The following is a 25,287-nucleotide window of genomic DNA, read 5'->3' as shown; positions in this document are numbered from 1 at the left end:
TTATCACAAAAGTGAGTTTCATATGCACATACATCATAGACATGTTGTTTTCCAAAGTATTTAAGTACAAAAGAAAATGATATGGCAGCGGTGGGATTCGAACCCACGCTTCCGAAGAGACTGGTGCCTAAAACCAGCGCCTTAGACCACTCGGCCACGCTACCCATACACAAAAACTGTTATGAAACAAGTGTCCTAATAATCACACTACTCCTAAAATGACGTCTTTAAGAGTGTATGTGGTTTCTTCTTCCATACCACATGAGACTTCCATTCAGTTCATGTACAACTATTTAGGTGGATGTAGCCCTTTGGTTGGAGTGTCTTGTTCACACTTTCTCATTAGTGGAAACGACTGCACATACCATACTGAGAAGAGGATTCCTATCTTTGGAAAGCAGCATGAGTCCTGCTTCAAACTTCAAGTACCTGCTTCCCTTTATCACAAAAGTGAGTTTCATATGCACATACATCATAGACATGTTGTTTTCCAAAGTATTTAAGTACAAAAGAAAACGATATGGCAGCGGTGGGATTCGAACCCACGCCTCCGAAGAGACTGGTGCCTAAAACCAGCGCCTTAGACCACTCGGCCACGCTACCCATACACAAAGGCTGTTATGAAACAAGTGTCCTAATAATCACACTACTCCTAAAATGACGTCTTTAAGAGTGTATGTGGTTTCTTCTTCCATACCACATGAGACTTCCATTCAGTTCATGTACAACTATTTAGGTGGATGTAGCCCTTTGGTTGGAGTGTCTTGTTCACACTTTCTCATTAGTGGAAACGACTGCACATACCATACTGAGAAGAGGATTCCTATCTCTGGAAAGAAGCATGAGTCGTGCTTCAAACTTGAAGTACCTGCTTCCCTTTATCACAAAAGTGAGTTTCATACGCACACACATCATAGACATGTTGTTTTCCAAAGTATTTAAGTACAAAAGAAAATGATATGGCAGCGGTGGGATTCGAACCCACGCCTCCGAAGAGACTGGTGCCTAAAACCAGCGCCTTAGACCACTCGGCCACGCTACCCATACACAAAAACTGTTATGAAACAAGTGTCCTAATAATCACACTACTCCTAAAATGACGTCTTTAAGACTGTATGTGGTTTCTTCTTCCATACCACATGAGACTTCCATTCAGTTCATGTACAACTATTTAGGTGGATGTAGCCCTTTGGTTGGAGTGTCTTGTTCACACTTTCTCATTAGTGGAAACGACTGCACATACCATACTGAGAAGAGGATTCCTATCTTTGGAAAGCAGCATGAGTCCTGCTTCAAACTTGAAGTACCTGCTTCCCTTTATCACAAAAGTGAGTTTCATATGCACATACATCATAGACATGTTGTTTTCCAAAGTATTTAAGTACAAAAGAAAACGATATGGCAGCGGTGGGATTCGAACCCACGCCTCCGAAGAGACTGGTGCCTAAAACCAGCGCCTTAGACCACTCGGCCACGCTACCCATACACAAAGGCTGTTATGAAACAAGTGTCCTAATAATCACACTACTCCTAAAATGACGTCTTTAAGAGTGTATGTGGTTTCTTCTTCCATACCACATGAGACTTCCATTCAGTTCATGTACAACTATTTAGGTGGATGTAGCCCTTTGGTTGGAGTGTCTTGTTCACACTTTCTCATTAGTGGAAACGACTGCACATACCATACTGAGAAGAGGATTCCTATCTTTGGAAAGCAGCATGAGTCCTCCTTCAAACTTGAAGTACCTGCTTCCCTTTATCACAAAAGTGAGTTTCATACGCACACACATCATAGACATGTTGTTTTCCAAAGTATTTAAGTACAAAAGAAAATGATATGGCAGCGGTGGGATTCGAACCCACGCCTCCGAAGAGACTGGTGCCTAAAACCAGCGCCTTAGACCACTCGGCCACGCTACCCATACACAAAAACTGTTATGAAACAAGTGTCCTAATAATCACACTACTCCTAAAATGACGTCTTTAAGAGTGTATGTGGTTTCTTCTTCCATACCACATGAGACTTCCATTCAGTTCATGTACAACTATTTAGGTGGATGTAGCCCTTTGGTTGGAGTGTCTTGTTCACACTTTCTCATTAGTGGAAACGACTGCACATACCATACTGAGAAGAGGATTCCTATCTTTGGAAAGCAGCATGAGTCCTCCTTCAAACTTGAAGTACCTGCTTCCCTTTATCACAAAAGTGAGTTTCATACGCACACACATCATAGACATGTTGTTTTCCAAAGTATTTAAGTACAAAAGAAAATGATATGGCAGCGGTGGGATTCGAACCCACGCCTCCGAAGAGACTGGTGCCTAAAACCAGCGCCTTAGACCACTCGGCCACGCTACCCATACACAAAAACTGTTATGAAACAAGTGTCCTAATAATCAAACTACTCCTAAAATGACGTCTTTAAGAGTGTATGTGGTTTCTTCTTCCATACCACATGAGACTTCCATTCAGTTCATGTACAACTATTTAGGTGGATGTAGCCCTTTGGTTGGAGTGTCTTGTTCACACTTTCTCATTAGTGGAAACGACTGCACATACCATACTGAGAACAGGATTCCTATCTTTGGAAAGCAGCATGAGTCCTGCTTCAAACTTCAAGTACCTGCTTCCCTTTATCACAAAAGTGAGTTTCATATGCACATACATCATAGACATGTTGTTTTCCAAAGTATTTAAGTACAAAAGGAAATGATATGGCAGCGGTGGGATTCGAACCCACGCCTCCGAAGAGACTGGTGCCTAAAACCAGCGCCTTAGACCACTCGGCCACGCTACCCATACACAAAGGCTGTTATGAAACAAGTGTCCTAATAATCAAACTACTCCTAAAATGACGTCTTTAAGAGTGTATGTGGTTTCTTCCTCCATACCACATGAGACTTCCATTCAGTTCATGTACAACTATTTAGGTGGATGTAGCCCTTTGGTTGGAGTGTCTTGTTCGCACTTTCTCATTAGTGGAAACGACTGCACATATCATACTGAGAAGAGGATTCCTATCTTTGGAAAGAAGCATGAGTCCTGCTTCAAACTTCAAGTACCTGCTTCCCTTTATCACAAAAGTGAGTTTCATATGCACAGACATCATAGACATGTTGTTTTCCAAAGTATTTAAGTACAAAAGAAAATGATATGGCAGCAGTGGGATTCGAACCCACGCCTCCGAAGAGACTGGTGCCTAAAACCAGCGCCTTAGACCACTCGCCCACGCTACCCATACACAAAGGCTGTTATGAAACAAGTGTCCTAATAATCACACTACTCCTAAAATGACGTCTTTAAGAGTATGTGGTTTCTTCTTCCATACCACATGAGACTTCCATTCAGTTCATGTACAACTATTTAGGTGGATGTAGCCCTTTGGTTGGAGTGTCTTGTTCACACTTTCTCTTTAGTGGAAACGACTGCACATACCATACTGAGAAGAGGATTCCTATCTTTGGAAAGAAGCATGAGTCCTGCTTCAAACTTCAAGTACCTGCTTCCCTTTATCACAAAAGTGAGTTTCATATGCACATACATCATAGACATGTTGTTTTCCAAAGTATTTAAGTACAAAAGGCAATGATATGGCAGCCGTGGGATTCGAACCCACGCCTCCGAAGAGACTGGTGCCTAAAACCAGCGCCTTAGACCACTCGGCCACGCTACCCATACACAAAGGCTGTTATGAAACAAGTGTCCTAATAATCACACTACTCCTAAAATGACGTCTTTAAGAGTGTATGTGGTTTCTTCTTCCATACCACATGAGACTTCCATTCAGTTCATGTACAACTATTTAGGTTGATGTAGCCCTTTGGTTGGAGTGTCTTGTTCACACTTTCTCATTAGTGGAAACGACTGCACATACCATACTGAGAAGAGGATTCCTATCTTTGGAAAGAAGCATGAGTCCTGCTTCAAACTTCAAGTACCTGCTTCCCTTTATCACAAAAGTGAGTTTCATATGCACATACATCATAGACATGTTGTTTTCCAAAGTATTTAAGTACAAAAGAAAATGATATGGCAGCGGTGGGATTCGAACCCACGCCTCCGAAGAGACTGGTGCCTAAAACCAGCGCCTTAGACCATTCGGCCACGCTACCCATACACAAAGGCTGTTATGAAACAAGTGTCCTAATAATCACACTACTCCTAAAATGACGTCTTTAAGAGTGTATGTGGTTTCTTCTTCCATACCACATGAGACTTCCATTCAGTTCATGTACAACTATTTAGGTGGATGTAGCCCTTTGGTTGGAGTGTCTTGTTCACACTTTCTCTTTAGTGGAAACGACTGCACATACCATACTGAGAAGAGGATTACTATCTTTGCAAAGAAGCATGAGTCCTGCTTCAAACTTCAAGTACCTGCTTCCCTTTATCACAAAAGTGAGTTTCATATGCACATACATCATAGACATGTTGTTTTCCAAAGTATTTAAGTACAAAAGGAAATGATATGGCAGCCGTGGGATTCGAACCCACGCCTCCGAAGAGACTGGTGCCTAAAACCAGCGCCTTAGACCACTCGGCCACGCTACCCATACACAAAGGCTGTTATGAAACAAGTGTCCTAATAATCACACTACTCCTAAAATGACGTCTTTAAGAGTGTATGTGGTTTCTTCTTCCATACCACATGAGACTTCCATTCAGTTCATGTACAACTATTTAGGTTGATGTAGCCCTTTGGTTGGAGTGTCTTGTTCACACTTTCTCATTAGTGGAAACGACTGCACATACCATACTGAGAAGAGGATTCCTATCTTTGGAAAGAAGCATGAGTCCTGCTTCAAACTTCAAGTACCTGCTTCCCTTTATCACAAAAGTGAGTTTCATATGCACATACATCATAGACATGTTGTTTTCCAAAGTATTTAAGTACAAAAGAAAATGATATGGCAGCGGTGGGATTCGAACCCACGCCTCCGAAGAGACTGGTGCCTAAAACCAGCGCCTTAGACCATTCGGCCACGCTACCCATACACAAAGGCTGTTATGAAACAAGTGTCCTAATAATCACACTACTCCTAAAATGACGTCTTTAAGAGTGTATGTGGTTTCTTCTTCCATACCACATGAGACTTCCATTCAGTTCATGTACAACTATTTAGGTGGATGTAGCCCTTTGGTTGGAGTGTCTTGTTCACACTTTCTCATTAGTGGAAACGACTGCACATACCATACTGAGAAGAGGATTCCTATCTTTGGAAAGCAGCATGAGTCCTGCTTCAAACTTGAAGTACCTGCTTCCCTTTATCACAAAAGTGAGTTTCATATGCACATACATCATAGACATGTTGTTTTCCAAAGTATTTAAGTACAAAAGAAAATGATATGGCAGCGGTGGGATTCGAACCCACGCCTCCGAAGAGACTGGTGCCTAAAACCAGCGCCTTAGACCATTCGGCCACGCTACCCATACACAAAGGCTGTTATGAAACAAGTGTCCTAATAATCACACTACTCCTAAAATGACGTCTTTAAGAGTGTATGTGGTTTCTTCTTCCATACCACATGAGACTTCCATTCAGTTCATGTACAACTATTTAGGTGGATGTAGCCCTTTGGTTGGAGTGTCTTGTTCACACTTTCTCATTAGTGGAAACGACTGCACATACCATACTGACAACAGGATTACTATCTTTGGAAAGCAGCATCAGTCCTGCTTCAAACTTCAAGTACCTGCTTCCCTTTATCACAAAAGTGAGTTTCATATCCACATACATCATAGACATGTTGTTTTCCAAAGTATTCAAGTACAAAAGAAAACGATATGGCATCGGTGGGATTCGAACCCACGCCTCCGAAGAGACTGGTGCCTAAAACCAGCGCCTTAGACCACTCGGCCACGCTACCCATACACAAAGGCTGTTATGAAACAAGTGTCCTAATAATCACACTACTCCTAAAATGACGTCTTTAAGAGTGTATGTGGTTTCTTCTTCCATACCACATGAGACTTCCATTCAGTTCATGTACAACTATTTAGGTGGATGTAGCCCTTTGGTTGGAGTGTCTTGTTCACACTTTCTCATTAGTGGAAACGACTGCACATACCATACTGAGAAGAGGATTCCTATCTTTGGAAAGAAGCATGAGTCCTGCTTCAAACTTCAAGTACCTGCTTCCCTTTATCACAAAAGTGAGTTTCATATGCACATACATCATAGACATGTTGTTTTCCAAAGTATTTAAGTACAAAAGGAAATGATATGGCAGCCGTGGGATTCGAACCCACGCCTCCGAAGAGACTGGTGCCTAAAACCAGCGCCTTAGACCACTCGGCCACGCTACCCATACACAAAGGCTGTTATGAAACAAGTGTCCTAATAATCAAACTACTCCTAAAATGACGTCTTTAAGACTGTATGTGGTTTCTTCTTCCATACCACATGAGACTTCCATTCAGTTCATGTACAACTATTTAGGTGGATGTAGCCCTTTGGTTGGAGTGTCTTGTTCGCACTTTCTCATTAGTGGAAACGACTGCACATACCATACTGAGAAGAGGATTCCTATCTTTGGAAAGCAGCATGAGTCCTGCTTCAAACTTCAAGTACCTGCTTCCCTTTATCACAAAAGTGAGTTTCATATGCACAGACATCATAGACATGTTGTTTTCCAAAGTATTCAAGTACAAAAGAAAACGATATGGCAGCGGTGGGATTCGAACCCACGCCTCCGAAGAGACTGGTGCCTAAAACCAGCGCCTTAGACCACTCGGCCACGCTACCCATACACAAAGGCTGTTATGAAACAAGTGTCCTAATAATCAAACTACTCCTAAAATGACGTCTTTAAGACTGTATGTGGTTTCTTCTTCCATACCACATGAGACTTCCATTCAGTTCATGTACAACTATTTAGGTGGATGTAGCCCTTTGGTTGGAGTGTCTTGTTCGCACTTTCTCATTAGTGGAAACGACTGCACATACCATACTGAGAAGAGGATTCCTATCTTTGGAAAGCAGCATGAGTCCTGCTTCAAACTTGAAGTACCTGCTTCCCTTTATCACAAAAGTGAGTTTCATATGCACATACATCATAGACATGTTGTTTTCCAAAGTATTTAAGTACAAAAGGCAATGATATGGCAGCCGTGGGATTCGAACCCACGCCTCCGAAGAGACTGGTGCCTAAAACCAGCGCCTTAGACCACTCGGCCACGCTACCCATACACAAAGGCTGTTATGAAACAAGTGTCCTAATAATCACACTACTCCTAAAATGACGTCTTTAAGAGTGTATGTGGTTTCTTCTTCCATACCACATGAGACTTCCATTCAGTTCATGTACAACTATTTAGGTGGATGTAGCCCTTTGGTTGGAGTGTCTTGTTCACACTTTCTCATTAGTGGAAACGACTGCACATACCATACTGAGAAGAGGATTCCTATCTTTGGAAAGAAGCATGAGTCCTGCTTCAAACTTCAAGTACCTGCTTCCCTTTATCACAAAAGTGAGTTTCATATGCACATACATCATAGACATGTTGTTTTCCAAAGTATTTAAGTACAAAAGAAAATGATATGGCAGCGGTGGGATTCGAACCCACGCCTCCGAAGAGACTGGTGCCTAAAACCAGCGCCTTAGACCATTCGGCCACGCTACCCATACACAAAGGCTGTTATGAAACAAGTGTCCTAATAATCACACTACTCCTAAAATGACGTCTTTAAGAGTGTATGTGGTTTCTTCTTCCATACCACATGAGACTTCCATTCAGTTCATGTACAACTATTTAGGTGGATGTAGCCCTTTGGTTGGAGTGTCTTGTTCACACTTTCTCTTTAGTGGAAACGACTGCACATACCATACTGAGAAGAGGATTACTATCTTTGGAAAGAAGCATGAGTCCTGCTTCAAACTTCAAGTACCTGCTTCCCTTTATCACAAAAGTGAGTTTCATATGCACATACATCATAGACATGTTGTTTTCCAAAGTATTTAAGTACAAAAGGAAATGATATGGCAGCCGTGGGATTCGAACCCACGCCTCCGAAGAGACTGGTGCCTAAAACCAGCGCCTTAGACCACTCGGCCACGCTACCCATACACAAAGGCTGTTATGAAACAAGTGTCCTAATAATCACACTACTCCTAAAATGACGTCTTTAAGAGTGTATGTGGTTTCTTCTTCCATACCACATGAGACTTCCATTCAGTTCATGTACAACTATTTAGGTTGATGTAGCCCTTTGGTTGGAGTGTCTTGTTCACACTTTCTCATTAGTGGAAACGACTGCACATACCATACTGAGAAGAGGATTCCTATCTTTGGAAAGAAGCATGAGTCCTGCTTCAAACTTCAAGTACCTGCTTCCCTTTATCACAAAAGTGAGTTTCATATGCACATACATCATAGACATGTTGTTTTCCAAAGTATTTAAGTACAAAAGAAAATGATATGGCAGCGGTGGGATTCGAACCCACGCCTCCGAAGAGACTGGTGCCTAAAACCAGCGCCTTAGACCATTCGGCCACGCTACCCATACACAAAGGCTGTTATGAAACAAGTGTCCTAATAATCACACTACTCCTAAAATGACGTCTTTAAGAGTGTATGTGGTTTCTTCTTCCATACCACATGAGACTTCCATTCAGTTCATGTACAACTATTTAGGTGGATGTAGCCCTTTGGTTGGAGTGTCTTGTTCACACTTTCTCATTAGTGGAAACGACTGCACATACCATACTGAGAAGAGGATTCCTATCTTTGGAAAGCAGCATGAGTCCTGCTTCAAACTTCAAGTACCTGCTTCCCTTTATCACAAAAGTGAGTTTCATATGCACATACATCATAGACATGTTGTTTTCCAAAGTATTTAAGTACAAAAGAAAATGATATGGCAGCGGTGGGATTCGAACCCACGCCTCCGAAGAGACTGGTGCCTAAAACCAGCGCCTTAGACCATTCGGCCACGCTACCCATACACAAAGGCTGTTATGAAACAAGTGTCCTAATAATCACACTACTCCTAAAATGACGTCTTTAAGAGTGTATGTGGTTTCTTCTTCCATACCACATGAGACTTCCATTCAGTTCATGTACAACTATTTAGGTGGATGTAGCCCTTTGGTTGGAGTGTCTTGTTCACACTTTCTCATTAGTGGAAACGACTGCACATACCATACTGACAACAGGATTACTATCTTTGGAAAGCAGCATCAGTCCTGCTTCAAACTTCAAGTACCTGCTTCCCTTTATCACAAAAGTGAGTTTCATATCCACATACATCATAGACATGTTGTTTTCCAAAGTATTCAAGTACAAAAGAAAACGATATGGCATCGGTGGGATTCGAACCCACGCCTCCGAAGAGACTGGTGCCTAAAACCAGCGCCTTAGACCACTCGGCCACGCTACCCATACACAAAGGCTGTTATGAAACAAGTGTCCTAATAATCACACTACTCCTAAAATGACGTCTTTAAGAGTGTATGTGGTTTCTTCTTCCATACCACATGAGACTTCCATTCAGTTCATGTACAACTATTTAGGTGGATGTAGCCCTTTGGTTGGAGTGTCTTGTTCACACTTTCTCATTAGTGGAAACGACTGCACATACCATACTGAGAAGAGGATTCCTATCTTTGGAAAGAAGCATGAGTCCTGCTTCAAACTTCAAGTACCTGCTTCCCTTTATCACAAAAGTGAGTTTCATATGCACATACATCATAGACATGTTGTTTTCCAAAGTATTTAAGTACAAAAGGAAATGATATGGCAGCCGTGGGATTCGAACCCACGCCTCCGAAGAGACTGGTGCCTAAAACCAGCGCCTTAGACCACTCGGCCACGCTACCCATACACAAAGGCTGTTATGAAACAAGTGTCCTAATAATCAAACTACTCCTAAAATGACGTCTTTAAGACTGTATGTGGTTTCTTCTTCCATACCACATGAGACTTCCATTCAGTTCATGTACAACTATTTAGGTGGATGTAGCCCTTTGGTTGGAGTGTCTTGTTCGCACTTTCTCATTAGTGGAAACGACTGCACATACCATACTGAGAAGAGGATTCCTATCTTTGGAAAGCAGCATGAGTCCTGCTTCAAACTTCAAGTACCTGCTTCCCTTTATCACAAAAGTGAGTTTCATATGCACAGACATCATAGACATGTTGTTTTCCAAAGTATTCAAGTACAAAAGAAAACGATATGGCAGCGGTGGGATTCGAACCCACGCCTCCGAAGAGACTGGTGCCTAAAACCAGCGCCTTAGACCACTCGGCCACGCTACCCATACACAAAGGCTGTTATGAAACAAGTGTCCTAATAATCACACTACTCCTAAAATGACGTCTTTAAGAGTGTATGTGGTTTCTTCTTCCATACCACATGAGACTTCCATTCAGTTCATGTACAACTATTTAGGTGGATGTAGCCCTTTGGTTGGAGTGTCTTGTTCACACTTTCTCATTAGTGGAAACGACTGCACATACCATACTGAGAAGAGGATTCCTATCTTTGGAAAGCAGCATGAGTCCTGCTTCAAACTTCAAGTACCTGCTTCCCTTTATCACAAAAGTGAGTTTCATATGCACATACATCATAGACATGTTGTTTTCCAAAGTATTTAAGTACAAAAAGAAATGATATGGCAGCGGTGGGATTCGAACCCACGCCTCCGAAGAGACTGGTGCCTAAAACCAGCGCCTTAGACCACTCGGCCACGCTACCCATACACAAAGGCTGTTATGAAACAAGTGTCCTAATAATCAAACTACTCCTAAAATGACGTCTTTAAGACTGTATGTGGTTTCTTCTTCCATACCACATGAGACTTCCATTCAGTTCATGTACAACTATTTAGGTGGATGTAGCCCTTTGGTTGGAGTGTCTTGTTCGCACTTTCTCATTAGTGGAAACGACTGCACATACCATACTGAGAAGAGGATTCCTATCTTTGGAAAGCAGCATGAGTCCTGCTTCAAACTTCAAGTACCTGCTTCCCTTTATCACAAAAGTGAGTTTCATATGCACAGACATCATAGACATGTTGTTTTCCAAAGTATTTAAGTACAAAAGAAAATGATATGGCAGCAGTGGGATTCGAACCCACGCCTCCGAAGAGACTGGTGCCTAAAACCAGCGCCTTAGACCACTCGGCCACGCTACCCATACACAAAGGCTGTTATGAAACAAGTGTCCTAATAATCACACTACTCCTAAAATGACGTCTTTAAGAGTATGTGGTTTCTTCTTCCATACCACATGAGACTGCCATTCAGTTCATGTACAACTATTTAGGTGGATGTAGCCCTTTGGTTGGAGTGTCTTGTTCACACTTTCTCTTTAGTGGAAACGACTGCACATACCATACTGAGAAGAGGATTCCTATCTTTGGAAAGCAGCATGAGTCCTGCTTCAAACTTCAAGTACCTGCTTCCCTTTATCACAAAAGTGAGTTTCATATGCACATACATCATAGACATGTTGTTTTCCAAAGTATTTAAGTACAAAAGGAAATGATATGGCAGCGGTGGGATTCGAACCCACGCCTCCGAAGAGACTGGTGCCTAAAACCAGCGCCTTAGACCACTCGGCCACGCTACCCATACACAAAGGCTGTTATGAAACAAGTGTCCTAATAATCACACTACTCCTAAAATGACGTCTTTAAGAGTGTATGTGGTTTCTTCTTCCATACCACATGAGACTTCCATTCAGTTCATGTACAACTATTTAGGTTGATGTAGCCCTTTGGTTGGAGTGTCTTGTTCACACTTTCTCATTAGTGGAAACGACTGCACATACCATACTGAGAAGAGGATTCCTATCTTTGGAAAGAAGCATGAGTCCTGCTTCAAACTTGAAGTACCTGCTTCCCTTTATCACAAAAGTGAGTTTCATATGCACAGACATCATAGACATGTTGTTTTCCAAAGTATTTAAGTACAAAAGAAAATGATATGGCAGCGGTGGGATTCGAACCCACGCCTCCGAAGAGACTGGTGCCTAAAACCAGCGCCTTAGACCATTCGGCCACGCTACCCATACACAAAGGCTGTTATGAAACAAGTGTCCTAATAATCACACTACTCCTAAAATGACGTCTTTAAGACTGTATGTGGTTTCTTCTTCCATACCACATGAGACTTCCATTCAGTTCATGTACAACTATTTAGGTGGATGTAGCCCTTTGGTTGGAGTGTCTTGTTCACACTTTCTCATTAGTGGAAACGACTGCACATACCATACTGAGAAGAGGATTCCTATCTTTGGAAAGAAGCATGAGTCCTGCTTCAAACTTGAAGTACCTGCTTCCCTTTATCACAAAAGTGAGTTTCATATGCACATACATCATAGACATGTTGTTTTCCAAAGTATTTAAGTACAAAAGGAAATGATATGGCAGCGGTGGGATTCGAACCCACGCCTCCGAAGAGACTGGTGCCTAAAACCAGCGCCTTAGACCATTCGGCCACGCTACCCATACACAAAGGCTGTTATGAAACAAGTGTCCTAATAATCACACTACTCCTAAAATGACGTCTTTAAGAGTGTATGTGGTTTCTTCTTCCATACCACATGAGACTTCCATTCAGTTCATGTACAACTATTTAGGTGGATGTAGCCCTTTGGTTGGAGTGTCTTGTTCACACTTTCTCATTAGTGGAAACGACTGCACATACCATACTGAGAAGAGGATTCCTATCTTTGGAAAGCAGCATGAGTCCTTCTTCAAACTTCAAGTACCTGCTTCCCTTTATCACAAAAGTGAGTTTCATATGCACAGACATCATAGACATGTTGTTTTCCAAAGTATTTAAGTACAAAAGAAAATGATATGGCAGCAGTGGGATTCGAACCCACGCCTCCGAAGAGACTGGTGCCTAAAACCAGCGCCTTAGACCACTCGGCCACGCTACCCATACACAAAGGCTGTTATGAAACAAGTGTCCTAATAATCACACTACTCCTAAAATGACGTCTTTAAGAGTATGTGGTTTCTTCTTCCATACCACATGAGACTGCCATTCAGTTCATGTACAACTATTTAGGTGGATGTAGCCCTTTGGTTGGAGTGTCTTGTTCACACTTTCTCTTTAGTGGAAACGACTGCACATACCATACTGAGAAGAGGATTCCTATCTTTGGAAAGCAGCATGAGTCCTGCTTCAAACTTGAAGTACCTGCTTCCCTTTATCACAAAAGTGAGTTTCATATGCACATACATCATAGACATGTTGTTTTCCAAAGTATTTAAGTACAAAAGGAAATGATATGGCAGCGGTGGGATTCGAACCCACGCCTCCGAAGAGACTGGTGCCTAAAACCAGCGCCTTAGACCACTCGGCCACGCTACCCATACACAAAGGCTGTTATGAAACAAGTGTCCTAATAATCACACTACTCCTAAAATGACGTCTTTAAGAGTGTATGTGGTTTCTTCTTCCATACCACATGAGACTTCCATTCAGTTCATGTACAACTATTTAGGTTGATGTAGCCCTTTGGTTGGAGTGTCTTGTTCACACTTTCTCATTAGTGGAAACGACTGCACATACCATACTGAGAAGAGGATTCCTATCTTTGGAAAGAAGCATGAGTCCTGCTTCAAACTTGAAGTACCTGCTTCCCTTTATCACAAAAGTGAGTTTCATATGCACAGACATCATAGACATGTTGTTTTCCAAAGTATTTAAGTACAAAAGAAAATGATATGGCAGCGGTGGGATTCGAACCCACGCCTCCGAAGAGACTGGTGCCTAAAACCAGCGCCTTAGACCATTCGGCCACGCTACCCATACACAAAGGCTGTTATGAAACAAGTGTCCTAATAATCACACTACTCCTAAAATGACGTCTTTAAGACTGTATGTGGTTTCTTCTTCCATACCACATGAGACTTCCATTCAGTTCATGTACAACTATTTAGGTGGATGTAGCCCTTTGGTTGGAGTGTCTTGTTCACACTTTCTCATTAGTGGAAACGACTGCACATACCATACTGAGAAGAGGATTCCTATCTTTGGAAAGAAGCATGAGTCCTGCTTCAAACTTGAAGTACCTGCTTCCCTTTATCACAAAAGTGAGTTTCATATGCACATACATCATAGACATGTTGTTTTCCAAAGTATTTAAGTACAAAAGGAAATGATATGGCAGCGGTGGGATTCGAACCCACGCCTCCGAAGAGACTGGTGCCTAAAACCAGCGCCTTAGACCATTCGGCCACGCTACCCATACACAAAGGCTGTTATGAAACAAGTGTCCTAATAATCACACTACTCCTAAAATGACGTCTTTAAGAGTATGTGGTTTCTTCTTCCATACCACATGAGACTGCCATTCAGTTCATGTACAACTATTTAGGTGGATGTAGCCCTTTGGTTGGAGTGTCTTGTTCACACTTTCTCTTTAGTGGAAACGACTGCACATACCATACTGAGAAGAGGATTCCTATCTTTGGAAAGCAGCATGAGTCCTGCTTCAAACTTCAAGTACCTGCTTCCCTTTATCACAAAAGTGAGTTTCATATGCACATACATCATAGACATGTTGTTTTCCAAAGTATTTAAGTACAAAAGGAAATGATATGGCAGCGGTGGGATTCGAACCCACGCCTCCGAAGAGACTGGTGCCTAAAACCAGCGCCTTAGACCACTCGGCCACGCTACCCATACACAAAGGCTGTTATGAAACAAGTGTCCTAATAATCACACTACTCCTAAAATGACGTCTTTAAGAGTGTATGTGGTTTCTTCTTCCATACCACATGAGACTTCCATTCAGTTCATGTACAACTATTTAGGTTGATGTAGCCCTTTGGTTGGAGTGTCTTGTTCACACTTTCTCATTAGTGGAAACGACTGCACATACCATACTGAGAAGAGGATTCCTATCTTTGGAAAGAAGCATGAGTCCTGCTTCAAACTTGAAGTACCTGCTTCCCTTTATCACAAAAGTGAGTTTCATATGCACAGACATCATAGACATGTTGTTTTCCAAAGTATTTAAGTACAAAAGAAAATGATATGGCAGCGGTGGGATTCGAACCCACGCCTCCGAAGAGACTGGTGCCTAAAACCAGCGCCTTAGACCATTCGGCCACGCTACCCATACACAAAGGCTGTTATGAAACAAGTGTCCTAATAATCACACTACTCCTAAAATGACGTCTTTAAGACTGTATGTGGTTTCTTCTTCCATACCACATGAGACTTCCATTCAGTTCATGTACAACTATTTAGGTTGATGTAGCCCTTTGGTTGGAGTGTCTTGTTCACACTTTCTCATTAGTGGAAACGACTGCACATACCATACTGAGAAGAGGATTCCTATCTTTGGAAAGAAGCATGAGTCCTGCTTCAAACTTGAAGTACCTGCTTCCCTTTATCACAAAAGTGAGTTTCATATGCACATACATCATAGACATGTTGTTTTCCAAAGTATTTAAGTACAAAAGGAAATGATATGGCAGCGGTGGGATTCGAACCCACGCCTCCGAAGAGACTGGTGCCTAAAACCAGCGCCTTAGACCATTCGGCCACGCTACCCATACACAAAGGCTCTTATGAAACAAGTGTCCTAATAATCACACTACTCCTAAAATGACGTCTTTAAGAGTATGTGGTTTCTTCTTCCATACCACATGAGACTGCCATTCAGTTCATGTACAACTATTTAGGTGGATGTAGCCCTTTGGTTGGAGTGTCTTGTTCACACTTTCTCTTTAGTGGAAACGACTGCACATACCATACTGAGAAGAGGATTCCTATCTTTGGAAAGCAGCATGAGTCCTGCTTCAAACTTCAAGTACCTGCTTCCCTTTATCACAAAAGTGAGTTTCATATGCACATACATCATAGACATGTTGTTTTCCAAAGTATTTAAGTACAAAAGGAAATGATATGGCAGCGGTGGGATTCGAACCCACGCCTCCGAAGAGACTGGTGCCTAAAACCAGCGCCTTAGACCACTCGGCCACGCTACCCATACACAAAGGCTGTTATGAAACAAGTGTCCTAATAATCACACTACTCCTAAAATGACGTCTTTAAGAGTGTATGTGGTTTCTTCTTCCATACCACATGAGACTTCCATTCAGTTCATGTACAACTATTTAGGTTGATGTAGCCCTTTGGTTGGAGTGTCTTGTTCACACTTTCTCATTAGTGGAAACGACTGCACATACCATACTGAGAAGAGGATTCCTATCTTTGGAAAGAAGCATGAGTCCTGCTTCAAACTTGAAGTACCTGCTTCCCTTTATCACAAAAGTGAGTTTCATATGCACAGACATCATAGACATGTTGTTTTCCAAAGTATTTAAGTACAAAAGAAAATGATATGGCAGCGGTGGGATTCGAACCCACGCCTCCGAAGAGACTGGTGCCTAAAACCAGCGCCTTAGACCATTCGGCCACGCTACCCATACACAAAGGCTGTTATGAAACAAGTGTCCTAATAATCACACTACTCCTAAAATGACGTCTTTAAGACTGTATGTGGTTTCTTCTTCCATACCACATGAGACTTCCATTCAGTTCATGTACAACTATTTAGGTGGATGTAGCCCTTTGGTTGGAGTGTCTTGTTCACACTTTCTCATTAGTGGAAACGACTGCACATACCATACTGAGAAGAGGATTCCTATCTTTGGAAAGAAGCATGAGTCCTGCTTCAAACTTGAAGTACCTGCTTCCCTTTATCACAAAAGTGAGTTTCATATGCACATACATCATAGACATGTTGTTTTCCAAAGTATTTAAGTACAAAAGGAAATGATATGGCAGCGGTGGGATTCGAACCCACGCCTCCGAAGAGACTGGTGCCTAAAACCAGCGCCTTAGACCATTCGGCCACGCTACCCATACACAAAGGCTCTTATGAAACAAGTGTCCTAATAATCACACTACTCCTAAAATGACGTCTTTAAGAGTGTATGTGGTTTCTTCTTCCATACCACATGAGACTTCCATTCAGTTCATGTACAACTATTTAGGTGGATGTAGCCCTTTGGTTGGAGTGTCTTGTTCACACTTTCTCATTAGTGGAAACGACTGCACATACCATACTGAGAAGAGGATTCCTATCTTTGGAAAGCAGCATGAGTCCTGCTTCAAACTTCAAGTACCTGCTTCCCTTTATCACAAAAGTGAGTTTCATATGCACAGACATCACAGACATGTTGTTTTCCAAAGTATTTAAGTACAAAAGAAAATGATATGGCAGCAGTGGGATTCGAACCCACGCCTCCGAAGAGACTGGTGCCTAAAACCAGCGCCTTAGACCACTCGGCCACGCTACCCATACACAAAGGCTGTTATGAAACAAGTGTCCTAATAATCACACTACTCCTAAAATGACGTCTTTAAGAGTATGTGGTTTCTTCTTCCATACCACATGAGACTGCCATTCAGTTCATGTACAACTATTTAGGTGGATGTAGCCCTTTGGTTGGAGTGTCTTGTTCACACTTTCTCTTTAGTGGAAACGACTGCACATACCATACTGAGAAGAGGATTCCTATCTTTGGAAAGAAGCATGAGTCCTGCTACAAACTTCAAGTACCTGCTTCCCTTTATCACAAAAGTGAGTTTCATATGCACATACATCATAGACATGTTGTTTTCCAAAGTATTTAAGTACAAAAGGAAATGATATGGCAGCGGTGGGATTCGAACCCACGCCTCCGAAGAGACTGGTGCCTAAAACCAGCGCCTTAGACCACTCGGCCACGCTACCCATACACAAAGGCTGTTATGAAACAAGTGTCCTAATAATCACACTACTCCTAAAATGACGTCTTTAAGAGTGTATGTGGTTTCTTCTTCCATACCACATGAGACTTCCATTCAGTTCATGTACAACTATTTAGGTTGATGTAGCCCTTTGGTTGGAGTGTCTTGTTCACACTTTCTCATTAGTGGAAACGACTGCACATACCATACTGAGAAGAGGATTCCTATCTTTGGAAAGAAGCATGAGTCCTGCTTCAAACTTGAAGTACCTGCTTCCCTTTATCACAAAAGTGAGTTTCATATGCACAGACATCATAGACATGTTGTTTTCCAAAGTATTTAAGTACAAAAGAAAATGATATGGCAGCGGTGGGATTCGAACCCACGCCTCCGAAGAGACTGGTGCCTAAAACCAGCGCCTTAGACCATTCGGCCACGCTACCCATACACAAAGGCTGTTATGAAACAAGTGTCCTAATAATCACACTACTCCTAAAATGACGTCTTTAAGACTGTATGTGGTTTCTTCTTCCATACCACATGAGACTTCCATTCAGTTCATGTACAACTATTTAGGTGGATGTAGCCCTTTGGTTGGAGTGTCTTGTTCACACTTTCTCATTAGTGGAAACGACTGCACATACCATACTGAGAAGAGGATTCCTATCTTTGGAAAGAAGCATGAGTCCTGCTTCAAACTTGAAGTACCTGCTTCCCTTTATCACAAAAGTGAGTTTCATATGCACATACATCATAGACATGTTGTTTTCCAAAGTATTTAAGTACAAAAGGAAATGATATGGCAGCGGTGGGATTCGAACCCACGCCTCCGAAGAGACTGGTGCCTAAAACCAGCGCCTTAGACCATTCGGCCACGCTACCCATACACAAAGGCTGTTATGAAACAAGTGTCCTAATAATCACACTACTCCTAAAATGACGTCTTTAAGAGTGTATGTGGTTTCTTCTTCCATACCACATGAGACTTCCATTCAGTTCATGTACAACTATTTAGGTGGATGTAGCCCTTTGGTTGGAGTGTCTTGTTCACACTTTCTCATTAGTGGAAACGACTGCACATACCATACTGAGAACAGGATTCCTATCTTTGGAAAGCAGCATGAGTCCTGCTTCAAACTTCAAGTACCTGCTTCCCTTTATCACAAAAGTGAGTTTCATATGCACAGACATCACAGACATGTTGTTTTCCAAAGTATTTAAGTACAAAAGAAAATGATATGGCAGCAGTGGGATTCGAACCCACGCCTCCGAAGAGACTGGTGCCTAAAACCAGCGCCTTAGACCACTCGGCCACGCTACCCATACACAAAGGCTGTTATGAAACAAGTGTCCTAATAATCACACTACTCCTAAAATGACGTCTTTAAGAGTATGTGGTTTCTTCTTCCATACCACATGAGACTGCCATTCAGTTCATGTACAACTATTTAGGTGGATGTAGCCCTTTGGTTGGAGTGTCTTGTTCACACTTTCTCTTTAGTGGAAACGACTGCACATACCATACTGAGAAGAGGATTCCTATCTTTGGAAAGAAGCATGAGTCCTGCTACAAACTTCAAGTACCTGCTTCCCTTTATCACAAAAGTGAGTTTCATATGCACATACATCATAGACATGTTGTTTTCCAAAGTATTTAAGTACAAAAGGAAATGATATGGCAGCGGTGGGATTCGAACCCACGCCTCCGAAGAGACTGGTGCCTAAAACCAGCGCCTTAGACCACTCGGCCACGCTACCCATACACAAAGGCTGTTATGAAACAAGTGTCCTAATAATCACACTACTCCTAAAATGACGTCTTTAAGAGTGTATGTGGTTTCTTCTTCCATACCACATGAGACTTCCATTCAGTTCATGTACAACTATTTAGGTTGATGTAGCCCTTTGGTTGGAGTGTCTTGTTCACACTTTCTCATTAGTGGAAACGACTGCACATACCATACTGAGAAGAGGATTCCTATCTTTGGAAAGAAGCATGAGTCCTGCTTCAAACTTGAAGTACCTGCTTCCCTTTATCACAAAAGTGAGTTTCATATGCACAGACATCATAGACATGTTGTTTTCCAAAGTATTTAAGTACAAAAGAAAATGATATGGCAGCGGTGGGATTCGAACCCACGCCTCCGAAGAGACTGGTGCCTAAAACCAGCGCCTTAGACCATTCGGCCACGCTACCCATACACAAAGGCTGTTATGAAACAAGTGTCCTAATAATCACACTACTCCTAAAATGACGTCTTTAAGACTGTATGTGGTTTCTTCTTCCATACCACATGAGACTTCCATTCAGTTCATGTACAACTATTTAGGTGGATGTAGCCCTTTGGTTGGAGTGTCTTGTTCACACTTTCTCATTAGTGGAAACGACTGCACATACCATACTGAGAAGAGGATTCCTATCTTTGGAAAGAAGCATGAGTCCTGCTTCAAACTTGAAGTACCTGCTTCCCTTTATCACAAAAGTGAGTTTCATATGCACATACATCATAGACATGTTGTTTTCCAAAGTATTTAAGTACAAAAGGAAATGATATGGCAGCGGTGGGATTCGAACCCACGCCTCCGAAGAGACTGGTGCCTAAAACCAGCGCCTTAGACCATTCGGCCACGCTACCCATACACAAAGGCTGTTATGAAACAAGTGTCCTAATAATCACACTACTCCTAAAATGACGTCTTTAAGAGTGTATGTGGTTTCTTCTTCCATACCACATGAGACTTCCATTCAGTTCATGTACAACTATTTAGGTGGATGTAGCCCTTTGGTTGGAGTGTCTTGTTCACACTTTCTCATTAGTGGAAACGACTGCACATACCATACTGAGAACAGGATTCCTATCTTTGGAAAGCAGCATGAGTCCTGCTTCAAACTTGAAGTACCTGCTTCCCTTTATCACAAAAGTGAGTTTCATATGCACAGACATCATAGACATGTTGTTTTCCAAAGTATTTAAGTACAAAAGAAAATGATATGGCAGCAGTGGGATTCGAACCCACGCCTCCGAAGAGACTGGTGCCTAAAACCAGCGCCTTAGACCACTCGGCCACGCTACCCATACACAAAGGCTGTTATGAAACAAGTGTCCTAATAATCACACTACTCCTAAAATGACGTCTTTAAGAGTATGTGGTTTCTTCTTCCATACCACATGAGACTGCCATTCAGTTCATGTACAACTATTTAGGTGGATGTAGCCCTTTGGTTGGAGTGTCTTGTTCACACTTTCTCTTTAGTGGAAACGACTGCACATACCATACTGAGAAGAGGATTCCTATCTTTGGAAAGCAGCATGAGTCCTGCTTCAAACTTCAAGTACCTGCTTCCCTTTATCACAAAAGTGAGTTTCATATGCACATACATCATAGACATGTTGTTTTCCAAAGTATTTAAGTACAAAAGGAAATGATATGGCAGCGGTGGGATTCGAACCCACGCCTCCGAAGAGACTGGTGCCTAAAACCAGCGCCTTAGACCACTCGGCCACGCTACCCATACACAAAGGCTGTTATGAAACAAGTGTCCTAATAATCACACTACTCCTAAAATGACGTCTTTGAGAGTGTATGTGGTTTCTTCTTCCATACCACATGAGACTTCCATTCAGTTCATGTACAACTATTTAGGTGGATGTAGCCCTTTGGTTGGAGTGTCTTGTTCACACTTTCTCATTAGTGGAAACGACTGCACATACCATACTGAGAAGAGGATTCCTATCTTTGGAAAGAAGCATGAGTCCTGCTTCAAACTTGAAGTACCTGCTTCCCTTTATCACAAAAGTGAGTTTCATATGCACAGACATCATAGACATGTTGTTTTCCAAAGTATTTAAGTACAAAAGAAAATGATATGGCAGCGGTGGGATTCGAACCCACGCCTCCGAAGAGACTGGTGCCTAAAACCAGCGCCTTAGACCATTCGGCCACGCTACCCATACACAAAGGCTGTTATGAAACAAGTGTCCTAATAATCACACTACTCCTAAAATGACGTCTTTAAGACTGTATGTGGTTTCTTCTTCCATACCACATGAGACTTCCATTCAGTTCATGTACAACTATTTAGGTGGATGTAGCCCTTTGGTTGGAGTGTCTTGTTCACACTTTCTCATTAGTGGAAACGACTGCACATACCATACTGAGAAGAGGATTCCTATCTTTGGAAAGAAGCATGAGTCCTGCTTCAAACTTGAAGTACCTGCTTCCCTTTATCACAAAAGTGAGTTTCATATGCACATACATCATAGACATGTTGTTTTCCAAAGTATTTAAGTACAAAAGGAAATGATATGGCAGCGGTGGGATTCGAACCCACGCCTCCGAAGAGACTGGTGCCTAAAACCAGCGCCTTAGACCATTCGGCCACGCTACCCATACACAAAGGCTGTTATGAAACAAGTGTCCTAATAATCACACTACTCCTAAAATGACGTCTTTAAGAGTGTATGTGGTTTCTTCTTCCATACCACATGAGACTTCCATTCAGTTCATGTACAACTATTTAGGTGGATGTAGCCCTTTGGTTGGAGTGTCTTGTTCACACTTTCTCATTAGTGGAAACGACTGCACATACCATACTGAGAACAGGATTCCTATCTTTGGAAAGCAGCATGAGTCCTGCTTCAAACTTGAAGTACCTGCTTCCCTTTATCACAAAAGTGAGTTTCATATGCACATACATCATAGACATGTTGTTTTCCAAAGTATTTAAGTACAAAAGAAAATGATATGGCAGCGGTGGGATTCGAACCCACGCCTCCGAAGAGACTGGTGCCTAAAACCAGCGCCTTAGACCACTCGGCCACGCTACCCATACACAAAGGCTGTTATGAAACAAGTGTCCTAATAATCACACTACTCCTAAAATGACGTCTTTAAGAGTGTATGTGGTTTCTTCTTCCACACCACATGAGACTTCCATTCAGTTCATGTACAACTATTTAGGTGGATGTAGCCCTTTGGTTGGAGTGTCTTGTTCACACTTTCTCATTAGTGGAAACGACTGCACATACCATACTGAGAAGAGGATTCCTATCTTTGGAAAGCAGCATGAGTCCTGCTTCAAACTTGAAGTACCTGCTTCCCTTTATCACAAAAGTGAGTTTCATATGCACATACATCATAGACATGTTGTTTTCCAAAGTATTTAAGTACAAAAGAAAATGATATGGCAGCGGTGGAATTCGAACCCACTCCTCCGAAGAGACTGGTGCCTAAAACCAGCGCCTTAGACCACTCGGCCACGCTACCCATACACAAAAACTGTTATGAAACAAGTGTCCTAATAATCACACTACTCCTAAAATGACGTCTTTAAGACTGTATGTGGTTTCTTCTTCCATACCACATGAGACTTCCATTCAGTTCATGTACAACTATTTAGGTGGATGTAGCCCTTTGGTTGGAGTGTCTTGTTCACACTTTCTCATTAGTGGAAACGACTGCACATACCATACTGAGAAGAGGATTCCAATCTTTGGAAAGCAGCATGAGTCCTGCTTCAAACTTCAAGTACCTGCTTCCCTTTATCACAAAAGTGAGTTTCATACGCACACACATCATAGACATGTTGTTTTCCAAAGTATTTAAGTACAAAAGAAAATGATATGGCAGCGGTGGGATTCGAACCCACGCCTCCGAAGAGACTGGTGCCTAAAACCAGCGCCTTAGACCACTCGGCCACGCTACCCATACACAAAAGCTGTTATGAAACAAGTGTCCTAATAATCACACTACTCCTAAAATGACGTCTTTAAGAGTGTATGTGGTTTCTTCTTCCATACCACATGAGACTTTCATTCAGTTCATGTACAAGTATTTAGGTGGATGTAGCCCTTTGGTTGGAGTGTCTTGTTCACACTTTCTCATTAGTGGAAAAGACTGCACATACCATACTGAGAAGAGGATTCCTATCTTTGGAAAGCAGCATGAGTCCTTCTTCAAACTTCAAGTACCTGCTTCCCTTTATCACAAAAGTGAGTTTCATATGCACATACATCATAGACATGTTGTTTTCCAAAGTATTTAAGTCCAAAAGAAAACGATATGGCAGCAGTGGGATTCGAACCCACGAATCCGAAGAGACTGGTGCCTAAAACCAGCGCCTTAGACCACTCGGCCACGCTACCCATACACAAAGCCTGTTATGAAACAAGTGTCCTAATAATCACACTACTCCTAAAATGACGTCTTTAAGACTGTATGTGGGTTCTACTTCCATACCACATGAGACTTCCATTCAGTTCATGTACAACTATTTAGGTGGATGTAGCCCTTTGGTTGGAGTGTCTTGTTCACACTTTCTCATTAGTGGAAACGACTGCACATACCATACTGAGAAGAGGATTCCAATCTTAGGAAAGAAGCATGAGTCCTGCTTCAAACTTCAAGTACCTGCTTCCCTTTATCACAAAAGTGAGTTTCATACGCACACACATCATAGACATGTTGTTTTCCAAAGTATTTAAGTACAAAAGAAAATGATATGGCAGCGGTGGGATTCGAACCCACGCCTCCGAAGAGACTGGTGCCTAAAACCAGCGCCTTAGACCACTCGGCCACGCTACCCATACACAAAAACTGTTATGAAACAAGTGTCCTAATAATCACACTACTCCTAAAATGACGTCTTTAAGACTGTATGTGGTTTCTTCTTCCATACCACATGAGACTTCCATTCAGTTCATGTACAACTATTTAGGTGGATGTAGCCCTTTGGTTGGAGTGTCTTGTTCACACTTTCTCATTAGTGGAAACGACTGCACATACCATACTGAGAAGAGGATTCCTATCTTTGGAAAGAAGCATGAGTCCTGCTTCAAACTTGAAGTTCCTGCTTCCCTTTATCACAAAAGTGAGTTTCATATGCACATACATCATAGACATGTTGTTTTCCAAAGTTTTTAAGTACAAAAGAAAATGATATGGTAGCGGTGGGATTCGAACCCACGCCTCCGAAGAGACTGGTGCCTAAAACCAGCGCCTTAGACCACTCGGCCACGCTACCCATACACAAAGCCTGTTATGAAACAAGTGTCCTAATAATCACACTACTCCTAAAATGACGTCTTTAAGAGTGTATGTGGTTTCTTCTTCCACACCACATGAGACTTCCATTCAGTTCATGTACAACTATTTAGGTGGATGTAGCCCTTTGGTTGGAGTGTCTTGTTCACACTTTCTCATTAGTGGAAACGACTGCACATACCATACTGAGAAGAGGATTCCTATCTTTGGAAAGAAGCATGAGTCCTGCTTCAAACTTCAAGTACCTGCTTCCCTTTATCACAAAAGTGAGTTTCATATGCACATACATCATAGACATGTTGTTTTCCAAAGTATTTAAGTACAAAAGAAAATGATATGGCAGCGGTGGAATTCGAACCCACGCCTCCGAAGAGACTGGTGCCTAAAACCAGCGCCTTAGACCACTCGGCCACGCTACCCATACACAAAAACTGTTATGAAACAAGTGTCCTAATAATCACACTACTCCTAAAATGACGTCTTTAAGACTGTATGTGGTTTCTTCTTCCATACCACATGAGACTTCCATTCAGTT

The 25,287-nt window shown here is 42.0% G+C and overlaps 52 non-coding genes across 52 annotated transcripts; all 52 read right to left on the bottom strand.

Moving 5' to 3' along the window:
* Positions 1 to 521: 521 nt before the first annotated feature.
* Positions 522 to 603, bottom strand: Trnal-uag (transfer RNA leucine (anticodon UAG)). Its single transcript has one exon. It is a non-coding gene; the product is annotated as a tRNA-Leu (tRNA).
* A 357-nt stretch (positions 604 to 960) lies between these two features.
* Trnal-uag (transfer RNA leucine (anticodon UAG)) lies at positions 961 to 1,042 on the bottom strand. The gene has a single exon. It is a non-coding gene; the product is annotated as a tRNA-Leu (tRNA).
* A 357-nt stretch (positions 1,043 to 1,399) lies between these two features.
* Trnal-uag (transfer RNA leucine (anticodon UAG)) lies at positions 1,400 to 1,481 on the bottom strand. The gene has a single exon. It is a non-coding gene; the product is annotated as a tRNA-Leu (tRNA).
* A 357-nt stretch (positions 1,482 to 1,838) lies between these two features.
* Positions 1,839 to 1,920, bottom strand: Trnal-uag (transfer RNA leucine (anticodon UAG)). The gene has a single exon. It is a non-coding gene; the product is annotated as a tRNA-Leu (tRNA).
* Positions 1,921 to 2,277: 357 nt separating this feature from the next.
* Trnal-uag (transfer RNA leucine (anticodon UAG)) lies at positions 2,278 to 2,359 on the bottom strand. Its single transcript has one exon. It is a non-coding gene; the product is annotated as a tRNA-Leu (tRNA).
* Positions 2,360 to 2,716: 357 nt separating this feature from the next.
* Positions 2,717 to 2,798, bottom strand: Trnal-uag (transfer RNA leucine (anticodon UAG)). Its single transcript has one exon. It is a non-coding gene; the product is annotated as a tRNA-Leu (tRNA).
* Positions 2,799 to 3,592: 794 nt separating this feature from the next.
* Positions 3,593 to 3,674, bottom strand: Trnal-uag (transfer RNA leucine (anticodon UAG)). The gene has a single exon. It is a non-coding gene; the product is annotated as a tRNA-Leu (tRNA).
* Positions 3,675 to 4,031: 357 nt separating this feature from the next.
* Positions 4,032 to 4,113, bottom strand: Trnal-uag (transfer RNA leucine (anticodon UAG)). Its single transcript has one exon. It is a non-coding gene; the product is annotated as a tRNA-Leu (tRNA).
* A 357-nt stretch (positions 4,114 to 4,470) lies between these two features.
* Trnal-uag (transfer RNA leucine (anticodon UAG)) lies at positions 4,471 to 4,552 on the bottom strand. Its single transcript has one exon. It is a non-coding gene; the product is annotated as a tRNA-Leu (tRNA).
* A 357-nt stretch (positions 4,553 to 4,909) lies between these two features.
* Positions 4,910 to 4,991, bottom strand: Trnal-uag (transfer RNA leucine (anticodon UAG)). The gene has a single exon. It is a non-coding gene; the product is annotated as a tRNA-Leu (tRNA).
* A 357-nt stretch (positions 4,992 to 5,348) lies between these two features.
* Trnal-uag (transfer RNA leucine (anticodon UAG)) lies at positions 5,349 to 5,430 on the bottom strand. Its single transcript has one exon. It is a non-coding gene; the product is annotated as a tRNA-Leu (tRNA).
* Positions 5,431 to 5,787: 357 nt separating this feature from the next.
* Positions 5,788 to 5,869, bottom strand: Trnal-uag (transfer RNA leucine (anticodon UAG)). Its single transcript has one exon. It is a non-coding gene; the product is annotated as a tRNA-Leu (tRNA).
* Positions 5,870 to 6,226: 357 nt separating this feature from the next.
* Trnal-uag (transfer RNA leucine (anticodon UAG)) lies at positions 6,227 to 6,308 on the bottom strand. The gene has a single exon. It is a non-coding gene; the product is annotated as a tRNA-Leu (tRNA).
* A 357-nt stretch (positions 6,309 to 6,665) lies between these two features.
* Trnal-uag (transfer RNA leucine (anticodon UAG)) lies at positions 6,666 to 6,747 on the bottom strand. Its single transcript has one exon. It is a non-coding gene; the product is annotated as a tRNA-Leu (tRNA).
* A 357-nt stretch (positions 6,748 to 7,104) lies between these two features.
* Trnal-uag (transfer RNA leucine (anticodon UAG)) lies at positions 7,105 to 7,186 on the bottom strand. The gene has a single exon. It is a non-coding gene; the product is annotated as a tRNA-Leu (tRNA).
* Positions 7,187 to 7,543: 357 nt separating this feature from the next.
* On the bottom strand, positions 7,544 to 7,625 carry Trnal-uag (transfer RNA leucine (anticodon UAG)). The gene has a single exon. It is a non-coding gene; the product is annotated as a tRNA-Leu (tRNA).
* A 357-nt stretch (positions 7,626 to 7,982) lies between these two features.
* Trnal-uag (transfer RNA leucine (anticodon UAG)) lies at positions 7,983 to 8,064 on the bottom strand. Its single transcript has one exon. It is a non-coding gene; the product is annotated as a tRNA-Leu (tRNA).
* A 357-nt stretch (positions 8,065 to 8,421) lies between these two features.
* Positions 8,422 to 8,503, bottom strand: Trnal-uag (transfer RNA leucine (anticodon UAG)). Its single transcript has one exon. It is a non-coding gene; the product is annotated as a tRNA-Leu (tRNA).
* A 357-nt stretch (positions 8,504 to 8,860) lies between these two features.
* On the bottom strand, positions 8,861 to 8,942 carry Trnal-uag (transfer RNA leucine (anticodon UAG)). The gene has a single exon. It is a non-coding gene; the product is annotated as a tRNA-Leu (tRNA).
* Positions 8,943 to 9,738: 796 nt separating this feature from the next.
* On the bottom strand, positions 9,739 to 9,820 carry Trnal-uag (transfer RNA leucine (anticodon UAG)). The gene has a single exon. It is a non-coding gene; the product is annotated as a tRNA-Leu (tRNA).
* Positions 9,821 to 10,177: 357 nt separating this feature from the next.
* Positions 10,178 to 10,259, bottom strand: Trnal-uag (transfer RNA leucine (anticodon UAG)). The gene has a single exon. It is a non-coding gene; the product is annotated as a tRNA-Leu (tRNA).
* A 357-nt stretch (positions 10,260 to 10,616) lies between these two features.
* Positions 10,617 to 10,698, bottom strand: Trnal-uag (transfer RNA leucine (anticodon UAG)). Its single transcript has one exon. It is a non-coding gene; the product is annotated as a tRNA-Leu (tRNA).
* A 357-nt stretch (positions 10,699 to 11,055) lies between these two features.
* Trnal-uag (transfer RNA leucine (anticodon UAG)) lies at positions 11,056 to 11,137 on the bottom strand. The gene has a single exon. It is a non-coding gene; the product is annotated as a tRNA-Leu (tRNA).
* Positions 11,138 to 11,492: 355 nt separating this feature from the next.
* Positions 11,493 to 11,574, bottom strand: Trnal-uag (transfer RNA leucine (anticodon UAG)). The gene has a single exon. It is a non-coding gene; the product is annotated as a tRNA-Leu (tRNA).
* Positions 11,575 to 11,931: 357 nt separating this feature from the next.
* On the bottom strand, positions 11,932 to 12,013 carry Trnal-uag (transfer RNA leucine (anticodon UAG)). The gene has a single exon. It is a non-coding gene; the product is annotated as a tRNA-Leu (tRNA).
* A 357-nt stretch (positions 12,014 to 12,370) lies between these two features.
* On the bottom strand, positions 12,371 to 12,452 carry Trnal-uag (transfer RNA leucine (anticodon UAG)). The gene has a single exon. It is a non-coding gene; the product is annotated as a tRNA-Leu (tRNA).
* Positions 12,453 to 12,809: 357 nt separating this feature from the next.
* Trnal-uag (transfer RNA leucine (anticodon UAG)) lies at positions 12,810 to 12,891 on the bottom strand. The gene has a single exon. It is a non-coding gene; the product is annotated as a tRNA-Leu (tRNA).
* A 355-nt stretch (positions 12,892 to 13,246) lies between these two features.
* Positions 13,247 to 13,328, bottom strand: Trnal-uag (transfer RNA leucine (anticodon UAG)). Its single transcript has one exon. It is a non-coding gene; the product is annotated as a tRNA-Leu (tRNA).
* A 357-nt stretch (positions 13,329 to 13,685) lies between these two features.
* Trnal-uag (transfer RNA leucine (anticodon UAG)) lies at positions 13,686 to 13,767 on the bottom strand. The gene has a single exon. It is a non-coding gene; the product is annotated as a tRNA-Leu (tRNA).
* Positions 13,768 to 14,124: 357 nt separating this feature from the next.
* On the bottom strand, positions 14,125 to 14,206 carry Trnal-uag (transfer RNA leucine (anticodon UAG)). Its single transcript has one exon. It is a non-coding gene; the product is annotated as a tRNA-Leu (tRNA).
* A 355-nt stretch (positions 14,207 to 14,561) lies between these two features.
* Positions 14,562 to 14,643, bottom strand: Trnal-uag (transfer RNA leucine (anticodon UAG)). The gene has a single exon. It is a non-coding gene; the product is annotated as a tRNA-Leu (tRNA).
* Positions 14,644 to 15,000: 357 nt separating this feature from the next.
* Trnal-uag (transfer RNA leucine (anticodon UAG)) lies at positions 15,001 to 15,082 on the bottom strand. Its single transcript has one exon. It is a non-coding gene; the product is annotated as a tRNA-Leu (tRNA).
* Positions 15,083 to 15,439: 357 nt separating this feature from the next.
* Trnal-uag (transfer RNA leucine (anticodon UAG)) lies at positions 15,440 to 15,521 on the bottom strand. The gene has a single exon. It is a non-coding gene; the product is annotated as a tRNA-Leu (tRNA).
* A 355-nt stretch (positions 15,522 to 15,876) lies between these two features.
* Trnal-uag (transfer RNA leucine (anticodon UAG)) lies at positions 15,877 to 15,958 on the bottom strand. Its single transcript has one exon. It is a non-coding gene; the product is annotated as a tRNA-Leu (tRNA).
* Positions 15,959 to 16,315: 357 nt separating this feature from the next.
* On the bottom strand, positions 16,316 to 16,397 carry Trnal-uag (transfer RNA leucine (anticodon UAG)). Its single transcript has one exon. It is a non-coding gene; the product is annotated as a tRNA-Leu (tRNA).
* Positions 16,398 to 16,754: 357 nt separating this feature from the next.
* Trnal-uag (transfer RNA leucine (anticodon UAG)) lies at positions 16,755 to 16,836 on the bottom strand. Its single transcript has one exon. It is a non-coding gene; the product is annotated as a tRNA-Leu (tRNA).
* A 357-nt stretch (positions 16,837 to 17,193) lies between these two features.
* On the bottom strand, positions 17,194 to 17,275 carry Trnal-uag (transfer RNA leucine (anticodon UAG)). The gene has a single exon. It is a non-coding gene; the product is annotated as a tRNA-Leu (tRNA).
* Positions 17,276 to 17,630: 355 nt separating this feature from the next.
* On the bottom strand, positions 17,631 to 17,712 carry Trnal-uag (transfer RNA leucine (anticodon UAG)). The gene has a single exon. It is a non-coding gene; the product is annotated as a tRNA-Leu (tRNA).
* A 357-nt stretch (positions 17,713 to 18,069) lies between these two features.
* Positions 18,070 to 18,151, bottom strand: Trnal-uag (transfer RNA leucine (anticodon UAG)). Its single transcript has one exon. It is a non-coding gene; the product is annotated as a tRNA-Leu (tRNA).
* Positions 18,152 to 18,508: 357 nt separating this feature from the next.
* Positions 18,509 to 18,590, bottom strand: Trnal-uag (transfer RNA leucine (anticodon UAG)). The gene has a single exon. It is a non-coding gene; the product is annotated as a tRNA-Leu (tRNA).
* A 357-nt stretch (positions 18,591 to 18,947) lies between these two features.
* On the bottom strand, positions 18,948 to 19,029 carry Trnal-uag (transfer RNA leucine (anticodon UAG)). The gene has a single exon. It is a non-coding gene; the product is annotated as a tRNA-Leu (tRNA).
* A 355-nt stretch (positions 19,030 to 19,384) lies between these two features.
* Trnal-uag (transfer RNA leucine (anticodon UAG)) lies at positions 19,385 to 19,466 on the bottom strand. Its single transcript has one exon. It is a non-coding gene; the product is annotated as a tRNA-Leu (tRNA).
* Positions 19,467 to 19,823: 357 nt separating this feature from the next.
* Trnal-uag (transfer RNA leucine (anticodon UAG)) lies at positions 19,824 to 19,905 on the bottom strand. The gene has a single exon. It is a non-coding gene; the product is annotated as a tRNA-Leu (tRNA).
* A 357-nt stretch (positions 19,906 to 20,262) lies between these two features.
* Positions 20,263 to 20,344, bottom strand: Trnal-uag (transfer RNA leucine (anticodon UAG)). The gene has a single exon. It is a non-coding gene; the product is annotated as a tRNA-Leu (tRNA).
* A 357-nt stretch (positions 20,345 to 20,701) lies between these two features.
* Trnal-uag (transfer RNA leucine (anticodon UAG)) lies at positions 20,702 to 20,783 on the bottom strand. Its single transcript has one exon. It is a non-coding gene; the product is annotated as a tRNA-Leu (tRNA).
* A 355-nt stretch (positions 20,784 to 21,138) lies between these two features.
* On the bottom strand, positions 21,139 to 21,220 carry Trnal-uag (transfer RNA leucine (anticodon UAG)). Its single transcript has one exon. It is a non-coding gene; the product is annotated as a tRNA-Leu (tRNA).
* Positions 21,221 to 21,577: 357 nt separating this feature from the next.
* Positions 21,578 to 21,659, bottom strand: Trnal-uag (transfer RNA leucine (anticodon UAG)). Its single transcript has one exon. It is a non-coding gene; the product is annotated as a tRNA-Leu (tRNA).
* Positions 21,660 to 22,016: 357 nt separating this feature from the next.
* Positions 22,017 to 22,098, bottom strand: Trnal-uag (transfer RNA leucine (anticodon UAG)). The gene has a single exon. It is a non-coding gene; the product is annotated as a tRNA-Leu (tRNA).
* Positions 22,099 to 22,455: 357 nt separating this feature from the next.
* On the bottom strand, positions 22,456 to 22,537 carry Trnal-uag (transfer RNA leucine (anticodon UAG)). The gene has a single exon. It is a non-coding gene; the product is annotated as a tRNA-Leu (tRNA).
* Positions 22,538 to 23,333: 796 nt separating this feature from the next.
* Trnal-uag (transfer RNA leucine (anticodon UAG)) lies at positions 23,334 to 23,415 on the bottom strand. The gene has a single exon. It is a non-coding gene; the product is annotated as a tRNA-Leu (tRNA).
* A 796-nt stretch (positions 23,416 to 24,211) lies between these two features.
* Positions 24,212 to 24,293, bottom strand: Trnal-uag (transfer RNA leucine (anticodon UAG)). The gene has a single exon. It is a non-coding gene; the product is annotated as a tRNA-Leu (tRNA).
* Positions 24,294 to 24,650: 357 nt separating this feature from the next.
* Trnal-uag (transfer RNA leucine (anticodon UAG)) lies at positions 24,651 to 24,732 on the bottom strand. Its single transcript has one exon. It is a non-coding gene; the product is annotated as a tRNA-Leu (tRNA).
* Between the last annotated feature and the right edge of the window lie 555 nt (positions 24,733 to 25,287).

This window comes from Haliotis asinina, chromosome 1, assembly GCF_037392515.1.
Source record: "Haliotis asinina isolate JCU_RB_2024 chromosome 1, JCU_Hal_asi_v2, whole genome shotgun sequence".
Taxonomy (NCBI): Eukaryota; Metazoa; Mollusca; class Gastropoda; order Lepetellida; family Haliotidae; genus Haliotis; species Haliotis asinina.
Note: the sequence above shows the minus strand (reverse complement) of the source record. Positions and strands in the feature narration are given on the sequence as shown.